The sequence below is a fragment of the Ictidomys tridecemlineatus genome, chromosome 4, assembly GCF_052094955.1.
Source record: "Ictidomys tridecemlineatus isolate mIctTri1 chromosome 4, mIctTri1.hap1, whole genome shotgun sequence".
In the NCBI taxonomy this organism is placed as follows: Eukaryota; Metazoa; Chordata; class Mammalia; order Rodentia; family Sciuridae; genus Ictidomys; species Ictidomys tridecemlineatus.
Genome location: NC_135480.1, coordinates 15,213,674 through 15,232,130, shown reverse-complemented (window position 1 = coordinate 15,232,130; position 18,457 = coordinate 15,213,674). Strand labels below are relative to the sequence as shown.

Here is an 18,457-nt window from a genome sequence, read left to right as displayed (position 1 = left end):
ACAAACAGGGCTGTCTATCCTCATATCAGATAAAGTGGACTTCAAGCCAAAGCTAATCAAAAGGGACAAAAAAATCCATTACTTACTGCTTAAGGGAATTATACATCAACAAGACACAACAATCATAAGCATTTACATCCCAAACAATGGAGCATCTACCTACATCAAACAAACCCTTCTCAATTTCATGAATCAAACAGACCACAACATAACAACACTGAGTGACTTCAACTTGCCTCTCTGATTTCCAAATAGGTCCTTCAAACAAAAACTAAATAAAGAAACTATTGAACTAAAAAGTACAATTAACAATTTAGATTTATCAGCCTTAAATATATAGAATATTTCATCCATCAATGACTGAATACACTTTCTTCCAAGTATCACATGGATCATTCTCTAAAATAGAACATAGTTTAGGGCACAAAACACCTTTCAGCAAATACAAAAAAAAAATAGACATATGATAACTTGCATTTTACCAAATCATAATGGAGTTAATTAGAAATCAATGATAAACTATAAAACAAAAGCTACTCTAACATCTAAAGGCTAAATAATATGCTATTGAATGACCAATGATAGCTGAAGAAATCAGAGATGAAATAAAAAATTCTGAGATATAAATGAAAATAGTGACACAACATATCAAAATCTCTGGGACATTATGATGGCAGTTCTAAGAGGAAAGTTCATCGTGTATTGTATTGAGTACAATCTTTAAAATAATAGAAAGTTACCAAATAAATAACCTAAGATTACATCTTAAAGCCATAGAAATAGAAGAACAAATCAACACCAAAAGGGGTAGAGGATGGGAAATAATTAAAATCAGAGCCAAAATCAATGAAATTGAAACAAAAAAAAATCAAAAAACCAAATGTTGATTCTTTAAAAAATGAATAAAATTCATAAACCCTTAGCTAATTTTACAAAAAAAGAAGAAGCTCAAATTTATAATATTTGTAATGCAAAGGAAAATATCAGGACAGACACTAAAGAAATACAGATGGTAATCAGAAACTATTTTGAAAATCTATACTCCAATAAAATAAAAAGTCATGAAGACTTGACAAATTTCTAGAGACTTCTGACCTATCCAAATTGAATTAGAAAAACATAGACAATTTACACTTAATAATTTCAAGCAACGAAATTGAAGATGAAATCAAAGGCCTACCAATAAAGAAAAGCCCAGGAGCAGAGGGACTCTCCAACACATACTACCAGACCTTCAAAGAAGACTTACACCAAATACTCCTCAAATTACTCCATGAAATAGAAAAGGAAGGAAGCTTTGCAAACTCGTTTTATGAAGCTAGTTATCACCCTGATACCAAAACCAGACAAGGACACATTCAAGAAAAAATCTTCAGAACAATATCCCTAAAGAACACATATGAATAATTCTTAGTAAAATACTGGCAAACAGCATACAAAAATAAATTAAAAGGATAATGTACCATTATCAAGTGAGGTTCATCCATATAGAAATCAATAAATGTAATTCATCACATCAACAAATTTAAAAACAAGAATCATGTGATTATCTCAATAAATGCAGAAAAGCATTTGACAAAATATAGCATCAGCATACATGCATGCTCAAAACAGTAGAAAAATTAGAGATAGTAAGAACATACTGTAAAAGCTACATATGATAAATCCAAGGCCAACATCATTCTAAATGGAGAAAAATTGAAAGTATTACCTCTAAAAACTGGAACAAGACAGGCATGCCCTCTTTCACCACTTCTATTCAACATAATACTAGAAACTCTAGCCAGAGTAATTAGGCAAAAGAAAGAAATTAAAGGGATTTGGATAGGAAAATAAGAGCTGAAAATATCCCTATCTGCTGATGATATGATTTAAAAAATCACCAAAAAGCTTCTAGACCTCATAAATGAATTAAACAATGTAGCAGGGTATAAAATTAATAACCATAAATCAATTGCATTTCTAAACACTAATGATGCATCAACTGAAATAAAAATTAGAATAACTATCCCATTCACAAGAGCCTCAAAAAATATTTGAGACTCAATATAACAAAAGAAAGAAGTGAAAGACCTCTACAATGAAAATTACAGAGCACTAAAGAAAGAAATTGAAGACCTTAGAAGATGGAAAGATCCCCCATGCTCTTGGATAGGCAGAATTAATATAATCAAAATGGCCATACTACCAAAAGAACTATACACATTTAATGCAATTCCTATTAAAATCCTAAAGTCATTCTTCATAGAAATAGAAAAGGCAGTTAGGAAATTCATTTGGTTAAACAAGAAACCCAGAATAGCCAAAACAATCCTTATCAAGAAAAGTGAAGCAGGAGGCATCACAATAACAGATCAAAAATCATACTACATGGCTATAGGAACAAAAATGTCATGGTCTTGGCACAAAAACAGGAATGAAGACCAATGGAACAGAATAAAAGACATTGAGACCAACCCACATAAATAGAGTTATCTCATCCTAGATAAAGGCAACATAAACATACATTGGAGAAAAGATAGCCTCTTCAACAAATGGTGCTGGGAAAACCTAGAAATACATACGTAATAGAATGAAATTTAATCCAAATTTATCAACCTGTACAAAACTCAGCTCAAAGTGGATCAATGATCTAGACATCAGACTAATGACCTGCACCTACTAAAAGGAAATGTAGGCCCAACTCTCAATTTGTCAGCTTAGGAACAGCCTTCCTCAACAAGACTCCTAAAGTGCAAGAAGTAAAATCAAGAATCAACAGATGGAGCCAGGTATCATGGCACATGCCTGTAATCCCAATGGCTCAGGAGGCTGAGGCAGGAGGATTGTAAGTTCAAAACCAGGCTCAACAAAAGTGAGGCCTAGGCAACTCAGTGAGACCCTGTCTCTAAATAAAGAATAAAAGGGCTGGGGATGCGGCTCAGTGGTTAAATGCCCCTGAGTTCAACCCCTGATTTTATTTATATATATATACACATATATATATGTGTGTGTGTGTGTGTGTGTGTGTGTGTGTGTTAATAGCAGCTCAATTTCCAATAACTAAGCTATGGAGCCAACCTAGATGCCCTTCAACAGGGCTAAGGATATAGCTTAGTTGGTAGGGTGCTTTCCTCAGATGCACAAGGCCCTGGGTTCAATTCCCAGCACCACAAACATAAAAAGAAAAAAAAATACGAATGTACAAAGAAAATATGGTATATATACACAACATAATATTACTCACCATAAAGAAGAAGGAAATTATGGCATTTGCCAGTAAATGGATGGATCTGGAATCTATTCTGCTAGGTGAAATAAGCCAGTCCCAACAAACCAAATGCCAAATGTTCTGATATGCCGATTCTGATATGTAAGGGGGAGAGAATAAAAGTTCATTGGATTAGACCAAGGGGAATGAAGTAATAAAGGGAGAGGGGATGGCTTTAGGGAAGATAGCAGAATGAATTGAACATAACTTTCCTATGTTCACATTAAATACATGACCAGTGAAACTCCACATTCTATACAACCACAAGAATGGGATCCTAATTAGAATAAATTATACTCCAAGTATGTACAATATGTCAAAATACATTCTACTGTCATGTATACCTAAAAAGAACAAATAAATTTTTGAAAAGAAAGAAAGGATACATCTGACTACAATGTTGAATCTACTGTTAGCTCTGTGTAGATTAAATGATTCAAGCATCAGTACTCCTTACATAACATGAAAATGAGTGATGAGTCTTCAAATGCTGATGTGAAGTCAGCTGAAGAAGTTTTGGAAGCTCTAGATAAACTGACTGTGTGACAAAATTACTTACCAGAGTAAATCTTCAATATGGATGAAAACTCCCTATTTTTGCACGAATGCCTAAAAGGATTTTAACCCACAAGGAAGTCAAGTTCATGACAAGTTTCAAGATCTTTAAGGCTAGAATAACAATTTTGCTTGGCAGTAATGTGAGGCTACGAATTGATACCTTTTTTAATCTGATGCAATGAGAACTCCAGGTCCATCAACATATCAATAAGCACATGCTTCCAACGTGCTACAGGAGCAAAAACTTTATGGACGAACCAGCTCTTCCTACAAGATGCTGTCTTGCATTTCTATGCAAGTGAAATGGAGATGTACAGCCTGGAGAATAACAAGTTATTCAAGATTTTGCTTATGTTGATATTACTTCTGCAAAATCCTTTTCTGTTGATCTTCATCCCAATATCCAGGTGGTATTTCTCTCTCCAAACTTCACCTCTTTGATCCAACCAATAAATCCAGTAATTATAGAAGCTTTTAAAGCCTACTACTTGAAATGACCTTTACCCAGGTGATTGCTGCAACAAAGGAAGACTTCAATACAATTCTGCAAGGATTACAACAGCTGTGAATGCATTGAGGTCCTTGCTGGGATGATGTCACCAAGAAATGTATGAATGGCATCTGGAAGAAGCTACTTAAAAGATTTACCTATGAATTCAAAGGATCTGCCAACAATGAGGATGTTGCAAAAATCAACAAGGCTGATTGACTGGCAAACAACTTTAATCTGGGTGTGGATGAGGATGACACTGATCTCCTAGAGATGGCTTCTCAGGCATTGGCTAATGAGGAGTGGAATGAGAACTAGGATGCATAGTTGAAGAAGAGGTGAGAGGAAAAAGAAACTGCAGGAGAGGAAAAAGAACCCTAAATGAAAACTGACAATGAAGAATTAGAAGATGCTTTTATAGAATTCAAAAGCCTCCTTAATAAGTATGAGAACATGGACTACAACACCAAAATGTTCTTATTCATAGGATGTTCATAGTGCATTTTCTGTTTACAGGCAAGTCTATGATGAAAAAAGAAAGAAACCAAGCAAACTATCATAGTCATATTTCTGAAAAGAGTGAATCAAGAAAAACCTCAGACATGTCACTCAAGAGGTATTCCAGAAGAGGCTTTGTCATCCCAGGAGAAGACAGAGCATGTGTGTTATTGCCCTAATGACCTTCCAGTTGGACCTGATAGAGATCCTGACTCTGTGTAGGCCTAAGGTCATGTGTGTGTTGGTGCCTACATTTTTAACCAAAAAAAAAAGTTTAAAAATACAAAAAATTAATAGAAAAAGATTTGTAGAATAAAGTGTACAGAATAATTTTGGACAGCTGTAACATACATGTATTTGTGTTTTAAGCTCAGTGTTATTACAAAACAATCGAAAAGAGGGAGATACCTCCTGAAATTTGTAAAGTGCAAATAAACAAGAAGTTAAGGTTAACTCATTTTTAAAGAAATAAAAATCCTTTTTTTATAAACTGCATGTAGCTCAAGGATATGACAAAGTTTGCAACCGTGCATAGCAACACCTTTGGTTTTCACATTCACTAGCCACTCACTCACAGAGACTCACCTGGAGCCACTTCCTGGCCTGGAAAATCCATGCATTGTAAATGTCCTCTATAGATATGACATTTTTAATCTTTTAGACGGTATTTTAATGGACCTTTTCTATATTTCAATATGTTTACAGACCTCAGGACTTACAGTGGCCAACCATCTACCACAGCACTCAGTACTGAAACATGCCTTGCAGGTCTGTAGCCCAGGGACAGTAGGCTACACCATATGGGCCAGTTACGTTTCAGGTCATACAATCTCAGGATGTGTAAGCACACTGCATAATATCTGCACAACAGTGAAATCACTCCAAGACACACTTCTCAGAATGCACCTTCATCATTAAGTGATTCATGACTGTGGTTGTATAGCTCTGTCATAGAGAACAATGCCTAAAGTCCGTAGTACTGTATTGTGTACTTACAATTTGGTTAAGAGGGTAAATCTCCTATTGTGTTCTTGCCACAAAAAAACAGGGGGCACATAAGGAGACATTGGAATTTGATGGACATGTCTATTACCTTGATCATGATGATGACTTGATAAATGTAGCACATGCCCAAAACATCAGGCAGGTACAGTAAATATGCAGCTTTTTGTATGTTAATTACAACTCAATACAGAAATCTAGGGGAAAATAAGAACTTATTTAAAAGCAGAAGCTTTTAAATATTTATAACTGAAGATAATTTGATATTAACTCAAACTATATTGCAATATATTTAAGATATTTTCTGTGAGTACCATAGTAACCATTAAGAAAATAACCTTTAAAATATAGAAAAGGAAATGAGAAAGGAATAGATGGTGAAGTACAAAAATATTTTTTAAAGGCAGTAAAGGATGAAATTAGGAGCATGAAAAAACAAATATCAAAATTGCAGAAGTAAATCCTTCTCTATCGGTAGTGAGTTTAAATGGAAATAGATTGGAATCTCCTATCACAAGATCAGCAGAATGAATCTGTTAAAAAATCCAACTTTATCAATCTAGAAGAGACTAGTTTTAAAGACACAATATGTTAAAGGTAAAATGATGGGAAAAGATATGCCATGCTAACGTGAACCAAAACAGAAAAGAGGTGAAAGTTTGGTGTTAAAAGAATACACTATAGGGCTGGGGGTATAATTCAGTGGCATTTCCAAGGCCCTGGGTTCAATCCCCAGTACTGAAAGAAAAGAAGAAGGAGGAGAAGAAGGGGAAGGGGGAAAAGAAGGAGAAAGGGGAGGAGGAGAAGAGGGAGGAGGTGGGGGAGGAGGAAGAAGAAGAGGAGGAGGAGGAGAAGAGAAGGAGGAGAAGGAAGAGGGAAGGAGAACCAAGAGGAAGAGGATGAAGAAGGAGAGGAGGAGGAAGAAAAACTCACTTTCAGTAATATATGGTTATAATAAGAAACAAAGAACATTATGAATTGATAAAAGGATCAGTCATTAAGAAGATACAACAACTTATAAACACACACCACCTAATAGCAGAGCCTCAAAATATATGAAACATTCATTCATAGAAGTGCATTCATAGAACTGGATCCACAATGAGATATCACTGCCCACTTGCTAGGATGGGATAATTAAAAGGACAAGTAATGAAAAATATTGGCTAGGATGTGCAGAAATGGGGAAACCTCCTACATTTCTGATGGGAATGTATAAAGGTGAAGCCACTTTGCAAAACAGGTATTTTCTTAAATAGTAAAAACATAATTATCAAATGACCCAGCTATTCTAGACCTCAATGTAAATTAGCTGGTAAATGAATAAATAAAATGTGCTATATCTAAAGAATGAAATATTATTTAGCCTCAAATGATTCATAAGACAGTATCCATGGAAACATAACACTAGGTGAAAGAAATCAAACAGAAAAGACCATATGTTGTTTTATACATTTCCATGAAATCTCCATAAGAGCTAAACTCATAGAGATGTAAATCAGTCATTGTTAGGAGCTGGAGTGAGGCAGGAATTAGAAAAAAATGAAATTAATGTGAGGTCTAATTTTGGGGTGATGGAATGTTCTGCAATTTGACACTGGTAATGGCTGCAAAACTTGGCAAATATACCCAAACATTTTATGTACACTCCAAAAACATCAGATTTACTGTGTGATAAAAGAGTGCAGTCATGGGACAGACATGGTTTATGCAATAAATAATATAGAAGTAATGACTGGATATTGAGTGGGAAAGTAAAACTGGAGCCTCTCATAATACAAAAATATAAATTCAAAACAATTCAATAATTTAAACTTAAAATTTAATTCTTAAAGAGAGTAAGAGAAAAAATGGTGTATATTCTTAAATGTCTATAAATGTGCCACAAAGCACATAAAAATGTCATGAAAAGTCACAATGTTCTGCATGGCAAATACACAATAACAAAGTAAAATAATATTGAGAAATAAATATTTGTAACTCATAGAAGGAAGGGTACTGGACTCAAAATATCAATTAAAAATAAACATTAAGAGGGGAGCATATGTAAGTAGGTAATTTACAAAAAAAGAAATATTAATGGTTTTGACACATATGAAAAAATGTGCAACATGGATCATGGAAAAAAAACCTAAAATATATAATTTTTACCTATCTTAATGACAAATAAGAATGAGGGGTTTTTTAAACTGATGTGTTATAGAGAATTTGGAGAAATAATCACACTAGATGTGCTAGATGTGATGGAAGTCAAATTAGCAATACCAGCCAAAATTTTACAGTATTCCTACCTTTTGATTCACAGATACACCTAAATATCTTTTAATTCTAGAGATACTTACCCATTTATGCACACTGATATTCATTATAACATTGTTTATATTTATTAGTAACAGGTTGGAAATAACCTAACAGATTCAGGAACACAGCTATTTGATAAAACATAATACAAATCTTCAAAAAATGAGGCTTCTTTTTCTGTACTGGTATAAACAGATAGCACAAAAATATTAAATGAAATGCAAGCTTCAAAACAATGGTGCCGCAGTCCAGCTGGGCAAAGTAACCAGGAGGTGACAAGCCACCTGGAGGTTGAAACGGGAACTGCTTTATTATAGGGAAACTCAGCGGGAACTGAGCGGGAACTCAAGGTAGCAGGAGCCGCTTTATTGCGGTACAGCAGAGGTATATATACCTAACTGATTACACACAACTTGACTCAGTTAGCATCATCTAGATACAGCAGTCAGCCAATAAGGAATCCTCATCATCGTAATGGCTCCGTGGCGTTGCCTCACAAACCACTCCTCCTGGCAAACTGGCAGGTGCCATCTTGACTTGATCGCAGCCTTCAACACAATAGGAAGAATAAACTGCTCTTAATTTGCATTTCCCTGATGGCTACTAACATTCAACATATTTCTTATGTTTATTTGTGATCATAGAACCTTTTAGGTGAAATGTCTACTGGTGCCTTTTATCAATTTTCTAACTTGATTTTTAAATTTTGAATTTTATAGTTCTCTATATATTCTAGATATAGGTCCAGTATTAGATATGGGTTTTGTAAATATATTCTACAGTCCGTAGCATGCCTTTTCATTCTTTTCATTCAGCAGAGCAAAAATTTTAATTTTAGAGGGTTGTTTACATATCTTTATTTATCTATTGTGCTTTTCTGTCATATGTAAGAACCTCTCACTAAGCCCCGGGACCTAAAATTTGGTCTTATGTTATCTTCTAGATGTTCATGGTTTTATATTTTGCACTTAAATATGTAATATGTTTCTTGGAGAAGATGTAGCATTGAGGTTGAGGTCTTTTCCTCTTGCTAGACAAAAGCTCCAGCTCCATTTATTAAAAGGATATCCTTCCTCTACTGGATGGCTTTTGCCTTTTTACCAAAACCTTCTGTTTGTACCTGTATGTGTCTATTTCTGGTTTTTTTTTTTCTGTTATATTTTAGTGTCTAGCCCAACACCAATAGTACAGTGTTGGCTACTGTAGCTAAATGACAAATCTTCATATCAAGTGGAGTGATTCACACATTTTTTTCAGAATTGTTTTAGATACTTTAATTTTTTGCCTTCCATATAATTCATAGAAAAACCTTGGCTATATGCTTAAAAAATATTCTGCAGGTATTGACATAATATATATATATATATGTATATATATATATATATATATATATATATATATATATCCGTATTTCAATTTAGGGAGAATTCCAATTTTATTTTGAGTCTTCTAACTCATGAACACAGTAGGTCTATTTATTTAGATCTTTGGTTTCTCTCATTGGTATTTTGTAATTTTCTGCACACTAATCCTATGCAGGTTTTGCTGATTTACAATTAAGTATTTTGACTGCTCAGGTGACTGCAAATAACATATTTTATTTTCAGTTCTACCTTTCCATGGCTAGCACAAGAATAGTATTGATATCTTTATAGTCATCTTATGTTCTACAACTTTGCTACATTCACTTTTTATCTCTAGAAGAGCTGGGTAGATTACTTGGTATCTTCAATATAGACTATTATGTCATCTGCAAATAGGAAAAGTCGTCTTTCCTTCTTAATGAAATGTGACTTTTATTCATTTTCTTCCCTTAATCTTTGGGGGTAAGTCTTACACAAGTATAATATTCCAGGGATGAGAGTGTATTGCCTTTTTCCTGATATTAGGTTGCAAGCCTTAAGCCTTAATGATAATATTAAGTATGATTATTTTGTAGATTTTCTTCATCAATGTAAGGAAATAGCTGCTATTACTAGTTTTCTGAGCTTTATCTTATAATCACAAATGGGATTACATTTTGTGCATAAATTTGCATGATCCTGTGATTCTTCTTTAGATTGTAATAATGATGAGTTGTATTGATCGACTTTCATATAACCAACCAGGTTTTCGCAAATACTGTAGTAACTCCACTTGGTCATGGTATAAAATTGTGTTTGTGTATCTGAATTACATTTTCTAACATTTTGTAAGAGGATGTTGTTTCTAGCTGGATGTGGTGGTACAGACCTGTAATCCCAGTGACTTGGAAATCTAAGGCAGGAGGATTACAAATTCAAGGCCAGCCTCAACAAATTAGCAAGGCCCAAAGCAATTTTGAAACCCTGTCTCAAAATTAAAATTAAATAAATAAACAGGGCTGGAGATGTGGCTCATTGGTAAAGTCCCCCTGAGTTTAATCCCCAGTATAAAAAATTTTAAAATCTTGCCTATATATTCATGAAAGATATTGGACACTAGGTTTCTTTTTCAGTCTTATCTTTATCAGGCAGTATTATCAAAGAAATACTAGACTCATGGGATAATTTGGGAAATGTTCTTTCCACATTGTCTTTACTTGTTTTCTAAACTTTGGTTAAATTCTCCAGTGAGTTTTGAAGGGGAAGTTTTATAACTAAAAATTTAATTTTCTTCATGGCCATATGGCTACTGAAATTACCAATTTCATATTGAGTTAGTCATGACATTCTTAGGTTTCAAGGACTACATCCTTGTCTTCTAACTTGTCACATCTATGTGTGAACAGCTCTGCATTGAATTCCTGTATTCTTTTATTGTCTGCTGGTGTGAAGTGATTCAGTCTGTTTTATTCCTGGATTAGTACTTGATATCTTATCACTCTTTTCTTTGTCAGACATACTAGGACTCTTTCAATTATGTGCGTCTTTTTAAGGAACTGGTGATTTGTTTCATTTATTTTCTTTCTATGGTTTTTCTCTCTTTGGTTTCATTAATTTCTGTATTTTGCTTAATTTTTCCCTTCCCTGTATTTTCTTTAGGATCATGTTGCTCCTTTTCTACTTTCTTGAGTTGAGAACTTAAAAAATTGAGTTGATATATTTTTTTTTTTCTCTTTTCTCTTTGTAAACATTCAGTCCTGTCAACATGATTTGATGGTAGCTCAAAAGTTTTTGCTAGGTCATGTTTTATATTTTCTTTTCTTTTTCGCTTGAGTTTTACTTGCCGACCCATATATTATTTAGAAATGAGTTGTTTCTTTGCCAATTTATGGACAATATTTATCTATACTTTGGTTTCATTGTGTTCATGGAACACTCACTGTATGATTCCAGGGTTTTGTTTTTGACACTGGGGATTTAATCCAGAGGTACTTTACCACTGAGTCACATCCCAGCCCTTTTTATTCTTTATTTTGACACAGAGTCTTATTAGGTTGCTAAGATGCTGAGCCTGGCTTGGATCTTGCAATCCTCCTGTCTCGGCCTCCTGAAATGCTGAGATTACAGGCATGCCCTACTGCACCCAGAATGATTTCAGTTATTTGAAGTTGATAAAGAATGTTTATGACTCAGGATGTGGTCTGTCTCAAAATATATTTGTACATACTGAAGAATATGTTTGCTGCTGTTGCATGGAGTGTTCTGCATAGTCAAGCAGCCCCTGTTGGTTAATGTCCATATACTTTCTGATCTTCTGTCTAGATATATTATCAGTTCTCAAGAAAAGAACACTGAATTCTAATTGCAGGTGGCCTTTTCCTGTCTCAGGTTTTGTCAGTTTGGGTTCTTTATTCATTGCAGGTCTCTTGCTTGGTGCCCACACATCTGCAATTGCTCTTTCTTCTTGGCAGCTTAACCCTTTTGTCATTGTGTAATGTCTTTCTCTGTCCCTGGGAAATTTCTTTGCTATGAAGTCTACTTTACCCGAAATTAACATAGCCATGCTTTCAAGATGTTAGTTAATGTTAATGTTTGCATGTTACATCTGTTCCTTCCTGTTCCTTTTGACCTACAGATATCACTTCATTTGAAGTGAGTTTCTTGTTCACAGAATTTATAGCATGTTGGTCTATCCAGTCTGCCAGCCTCTTACTCTTAACTAAAAGTGAAGGAAAGGAAGGAAACATGGAACATCAGGAAGATCAGAGAGCATGGAGACAGCAAAACTAGAGATCAATTCAATACATTTTTATTCTCCTCTTGAGCTTACTAATTTATGTTTGTCGAAGGAAACTTTTGACTTGATTCAGTTTGGTTATCGGTATATGGAGGAAATATTTAAAACAAGAGACAGTAAAGGATGAAGAAGAAGGAGAAGGAGGAGGAGGAGGAGGAGGAGGAGGAGGAGGAGGAGGAGGAGGAGGAGGAGGAGGAGAAAAGGAAAATCAGCATAATACAGGAAAGGACCCAGGAGGTGGGAGGGAGGGAGGAAAGGAGTGGGGAGTGCTGGGGAGGGATAGTGAACCAAATTATATTTTTATATTGTGTGCATCTATGAATATGTAGCAACAAATCCCACCAATATGTACAAACATTTTAATTTTAAAAAGGAACTAGTGTTTCCATATAATTTCAATAGGTAACATGTAACATGTAGTTATGTTCCTCCAACATAATACACAGAGCAGCCACAAATAAAAACACTGCCGATGAATCAAATTGGAATTCTAAAAAAAATTTCAAATGACCCACAACAAAGGAAAAATAAACAGAAGGCAAAATCGAAATGATGGACTTGAGCCTTAGCATACCAATGACAATATAAAAAATAAAAAGTGTTCATTTTTAAACGATAAAAATCAGGAATTTGTTTATTTATTTATTTTTTTAAAATATTTTTTGTTGTAGGTGGACACAATGCCTTTATTTATTTTTATTTACTTATTTTTATGTGGTGCTGAGGATCGTACCCAGTGCCTCACTCATGCTAGGAGAGCACTCTACCACTGAGCTACAACCCCAGCCCTTGAATTTATTTTTTATAGTGTAAAAACCAGTTAATGACAAGGTTTCTAAGGTTCCTTATCACTCAAACCATACTGTGGTGATTATAATAAAGAGTTTGATATATATTATTTTCAATTTTATCCATGAATAAATAGAATGAATTCAAGAGATGTGAACTGAAAGAGAGAAAAAATAGTTTGCTAAAGGGCCCCCACATTCTAAATATTATTCTACAGTTTGCTTTCTCCTTTAAAAGTAAACCATGGGTACCCTCTTAGAAGAGTATGTATCTGTCACAGTTTTGGACTATGCATTGATCCAGAACATGTATTTTCAAACTTTTATTTAAATGTGTTTTCAAGTTTTTGCTTTTAGAAACATTGCTTTATTGCATATAATAAATTTCCAAGTAAACTTCCATTTTACAGAGAAAGGAAGTGAGGCAGGTTATACATCCTTTGCCTCTATTAGTCGGCAGGAAAAGAATTCAAACCCAGAGACATCTGTATTCTACAGGTACATAATTTCAAAAATTTTGAAAATACATGAACAAAAAATTCAATTGTGTGCTTAGCTGTGATACAATTCAAAATAAAAATAATAGCTAATTTTAATACCTTTGACTATGGTATTAATACTTTGTATCATGGCCAGCATCTGCCTGGCATGTGCAAAATCCTTAGCACTGCCAATTTTTTTTCTTTAATACCTTATATAAACTTTAATAATTGCATTTCAATTTTTACATTCTGAAAGGAAAATTTTGTATGTGTGTGTGTGTGTGTGTGTGTGTGTGTGTGTGTGAAGTTTCAGCTTCCACCAAATGAACTTTTTCCCCCTTTCTTTGTTCTTCAGGAACCATGGGAGCTTTTTTTGTATGTTCACATTGGAAAGTTAAGAAAGCTCAGACGTCGTAGGTAAACTGTGAGCTTATAAATCACAATCCATAAGTTGTTTCTTGGAAGACTCAACTAACCCTCTTTCTTGTACTACTCTTCAAGCCTGTCACACTGTGCCAGTTAACCTCGATTTCTGTGCCTTTTGAGGATTCTACAGTATCAACTTAGTCAAATCTAATCTTTCTCTATTGATGACTCATAGTTGGTTTTCTTGGGTGTGATAAATGAGTCATCAATCATCAATCCACCTTCTAGATAGAAACTTGTATTGTTATATGTTTATTCATTTATACCTTTTAATAAGAAAAACCTTTATTACATTGTATAAATGAAGTAAACATGGTTAAAAAATAAGACAAATAGATGTAGAGGGAAAAAAATATAAAGAAAAAAGAAACCTAAATCCCACTGACATAAAACAACTGAAATCTCAATCACATCAAACCCAGAGTAAGAAGCATGCTATGGGCGGGCGCATGATATTGATTCAAAGCTTTCCCCAGATCTCACATATTGGACAATTATTCACTAGAGTGTTGGGAGGTAAGGTCTAATAAGAGGTGAACAGGTCACAAGGGCTCTGCTTCCTTAACTGAATTAATGTTGTTCTGGGGGTAGAGAGTCAGTTTAGAGAGTAGATTTCTCATCAAAGCAGGTTTGACCCTCTCTTGTTTTAACTTCTCTTGCCTGTCTACCTTCTGATGTGTGGTAAGAAGGCCCCTGCCTGATACAGTTCTTCAATCTTGGACTTCCCAGCCTCCAGCACTGTGAGCCAAATAAATACCTTTTTTTTCTATTTATATCACCAAACCTCTACTGTTCTGCTATAACTACATCAAAAGGACCAAGACAGGGATGCTGTTCCGCATGGTCATTCACATATCCAGTCTAAGGTAGACTGCAATAAGCCACACAGGGCCATCAGATTTAAGAAATAAAAACCCAGGATGTCCAGTTATTTTGAAATTCAGATAAACAATGAGTCATGTTCTACTATTTCTATGTACTATTTAAGCCGCATTTCTACTAAAAAAAATCATGTTTTATCTGAAATTCATATTTTTATCTGTTTTTCCATATAATATCTTGCCACCCTAAAACATGACTTGCAAAATTGCCCTGAATATTAATATATAGCTACTAGATAAAAAAAGAAAGGGTACAAAAAGTCATATGGTTCCTGTTTCTTTAGAAATAGGTTGAGAGAGTTGGTTCAGGCCTAGATATAGCATGCATTAATTTTGTCCACACTTGGGTAGAACATCACATCATGACCACACAAGAGCAAGTTGATTGGAAATGTGGTTTATGTCTGGTCCTATCTGGAAAGTCATGAATAGATGGGCAGCAGCCAATTTTTGCCATACCAAAGGTCCAGGAATCATTACTCCAGAGCTTGAACTAAAATTAGACGAGTAAATGATAACTGTCTGAGGAAAACTACAGGCAGCTAAAAAAGTTGGAAATCAAATTTTGATATGGCCTTACTATAAAACTCTTTATCATAAGGTAATAGTGTATTAATTTACACTTTTTAGATCCACATATTAAAAGACAACATTTATCTAAGAAGAATTCTTCATTTTAAACATAACTAATGATTCTATTATACTACTTATGAACTGGCTTTTTAATCAAGAATATTTTTCCAATTAATTGGAAATCAATAAATTTTATTGGGCTTGTCATGAACATCAAAATCAAAAATGTAACATAAACTGGAAGCAATCACAGATTTTCTGTCTTCTTGTGATTCTGTTCCTCTTCAGGTTTTTGGTAGCCATGACAAAAAGAAATGGCACTGAAGTGACTGAATTCTACCTTCTGGGATTTGGTGCCCAACGCCAGTTTCAGAGCATCCTCTTCATTATGTTTCTCATGATCTACGTGACGTCCACAGTGGGGAATACTGGAATGATCCTACTCATCAGGACAGATGCCAGGCTCCAAACACCCATGTACTTTTTCCTACAACATCTGGCCTTTGTTGACATCTGCTACACAACAGCTATCACTCCCAAGATGCTGCAAAACTTCATCACAGAAAACAACTCCATATCGTTTGGTGGATGCTGAATGCAATTACCGGTCTATGCAAACTTTGTGACCAGCAACTGTTACCTCCTGGCGGTTGACCGTTATGTAGCCATCTGTAAGCCTCTTCACTATTCCATCATCATGTCTCAGACAGTCTGCATCCAAATGGTAGCTGGTTCATACCTCATGGGATCAATAAATGCCTCTGTACAAACGGGTTTTACATTTTCACTGTCCTTCTGTTGGTCCAACAGCATCAATCACTTTTTCTGTGATGTTCCCCCAATTCTCATGCTATCGTGCTCCAACATTGACATCAACATCCTGGTACTTACTGTGTTTGTGGGATTTAACTTGACCTTCACTGTGTTGGTGGTCATCTTCTCCTACATTTACATCCTGACCACCATCCTGAAGATGTCTTCTACTGCAGGGAGGAAGAAGACCTTCTCCACCTGTGCCTCCCACCTGACAGTGGTCACCATTTTCTATGGCGCCCTTGCTTACATGTACTTACAGCCTCATTCTGAGAATGCCCAGGAGAATAGGAAAGTGGCCTCTGTATTTTATGGCATTGTCATTCCCATGTTGAACCCCCTGATCTACAGCCTGAGAAACAAGGAGGTGAAGGAAGCTTGAAAAGTGGTGGCCACAAAGCTCTTTTAGGTTGGATCCAAATTGTTCCAATTCAGCACATCAAAGCATGCAGTGGAAACATGTTACTGCCCTTTAATGATTTAGAAATTGAAAGTGTGTGAACATGTGTTCAGTTCTTAAATCCAGGTTACACTATCAACACCTAAGATGCTAGAATGTGGCAAATATTCTAAGAATTCTCCTAAAACTCATTTTCTCTGGAGTATAATCTGAAAAATATAATCATCAAAGAGAAATTTTATGTAGTTGGTGAGAAATATGATGGAGTTTATATAAAACTTACAAAGTATTATTTCAAATATTTTTCAAATATACTTTTTTTGCCAGTAGCCTGAGAATCCTTTTATTGGGATTCATAATCTTTCTTTTTTCTTTTTTATTTGTTTTAATTAGTTATACATGATAGTAGAATGCACTTATGCACTTTGATATATCAGACATCAATGGGATATTTCTCATTTTTCTGATTGTACATGTTGCAGAATCATATTGGTCATGCAGTCACATATATACATACAGCAATAATGTCAGTTTCATTCTACTATCTTTCCTATCCCCAAATCCCCTTCCCTCCCTTCCCATCACTTCCCTCTACTTCATCCAAGGTAACGCTATTCTTCCCTAGTGCTCTCCACCTTATGGTGAATTAGCAGCTGCATATTAGAGTCAACATTTGGAGTTAGGTTTTGTGGGATTGGTTTATTTCACTTAGCATGATATACTTTTAATGTCTGGAAAAAATAAAAATCGCTTAAATATTGTCAGTACTAAAATTGAAGTTTTATTGATTTCCCATACTTTTAAAAAAGATCCCTAAATTTTCCATAATGAGGTCCATTGTAGATACTGTTGCAATGATTGTACAACTCTGAATGTGAAATAAATGTATTTCCTTCTTACAAATTATCTTGTGACTCAAGCTATCACTTCTATACAACATTCTTATATTTGTTACATCCCACACTGCTTAGGAACAGTTCTTTCTGTCAAGTTACCCCCTTTATTCCTATGCCATCACTTTCTTTCCTTGGGAAAGGGAACTTTGGGTAACAGTTCTATTCCTATCTCCAGCTGAGATAACCTAGAAAGAGTTGTATCTGAACTCTTGCCAGTAATCATTCACTTACAATCATTTTGTTCAAACAAATAAGGTTAAACTACAAAAGCTGCATGGGAATTCAACATGGGGCAAGAGATCTTTGAGTCAATGAAAGATTATTTGGCAGGAAAGCTTAGTACAGACAGGACCCGGCTTCGTAATGGTGGGCAAGCAGTGAAGGAAAGCACCTGCAGTCATTTTCACAACTTACCACACAGTGGTAGATTCCTTCCCAGAGCAAAGAGTTTTTACCTGACACCTTTATCCTGCCATAGTGTGTATATATGAGAAAACACTTACGCTGAATCTCTGTTAAGACTAGAAATGCACTCTTGCATCAGGTGTCTGGAAATTACTAAATACTTATTAAAATAGTTGTAGAATGAGGGAAGAAGGAATGTTCACAGAAAACATGAATCTGTCCATTAAATGAAAAAAATATACAGTCCATCTCTCTAATAGTTCAGTATGGCAATCTATTCTTATAGAAGCATGTGTTTATAAGGACTTACTAGGACCAGCAACTGCTTCTGAACATTACTGTGAAGACCCAAGAATTCAATTAGTACTTGAAGTCAAGGGAGGGCAAGGTGAGATACTGGGGAATGTCCTGTGCATGTATAAATATGTCACAGTGAATCCTACTATTATATGTAATCGTTTTGCACCAATAAAAAGTTTTTCAAAAGAATTTGATCAGAAAAGGCTACTTTTATAAAAATATAAATCTAAACTCAGAGAAAAATATGGGATCAT

General features: G+C 34.9%; 1 pseudogene; it reads left to right on the top strand.

Moving 5' to 3' along the window:
- Window positions 1-15,690: 15,690 nt before the first annotated feature.
- Window positions 15,691-16,611, top strand: LOC144376735 (olfactory receptor 5AK2-like; annotated as a pseudogene).
- Window positions 16,612-18,457: the final 1,846 nt, after the last annotated feature.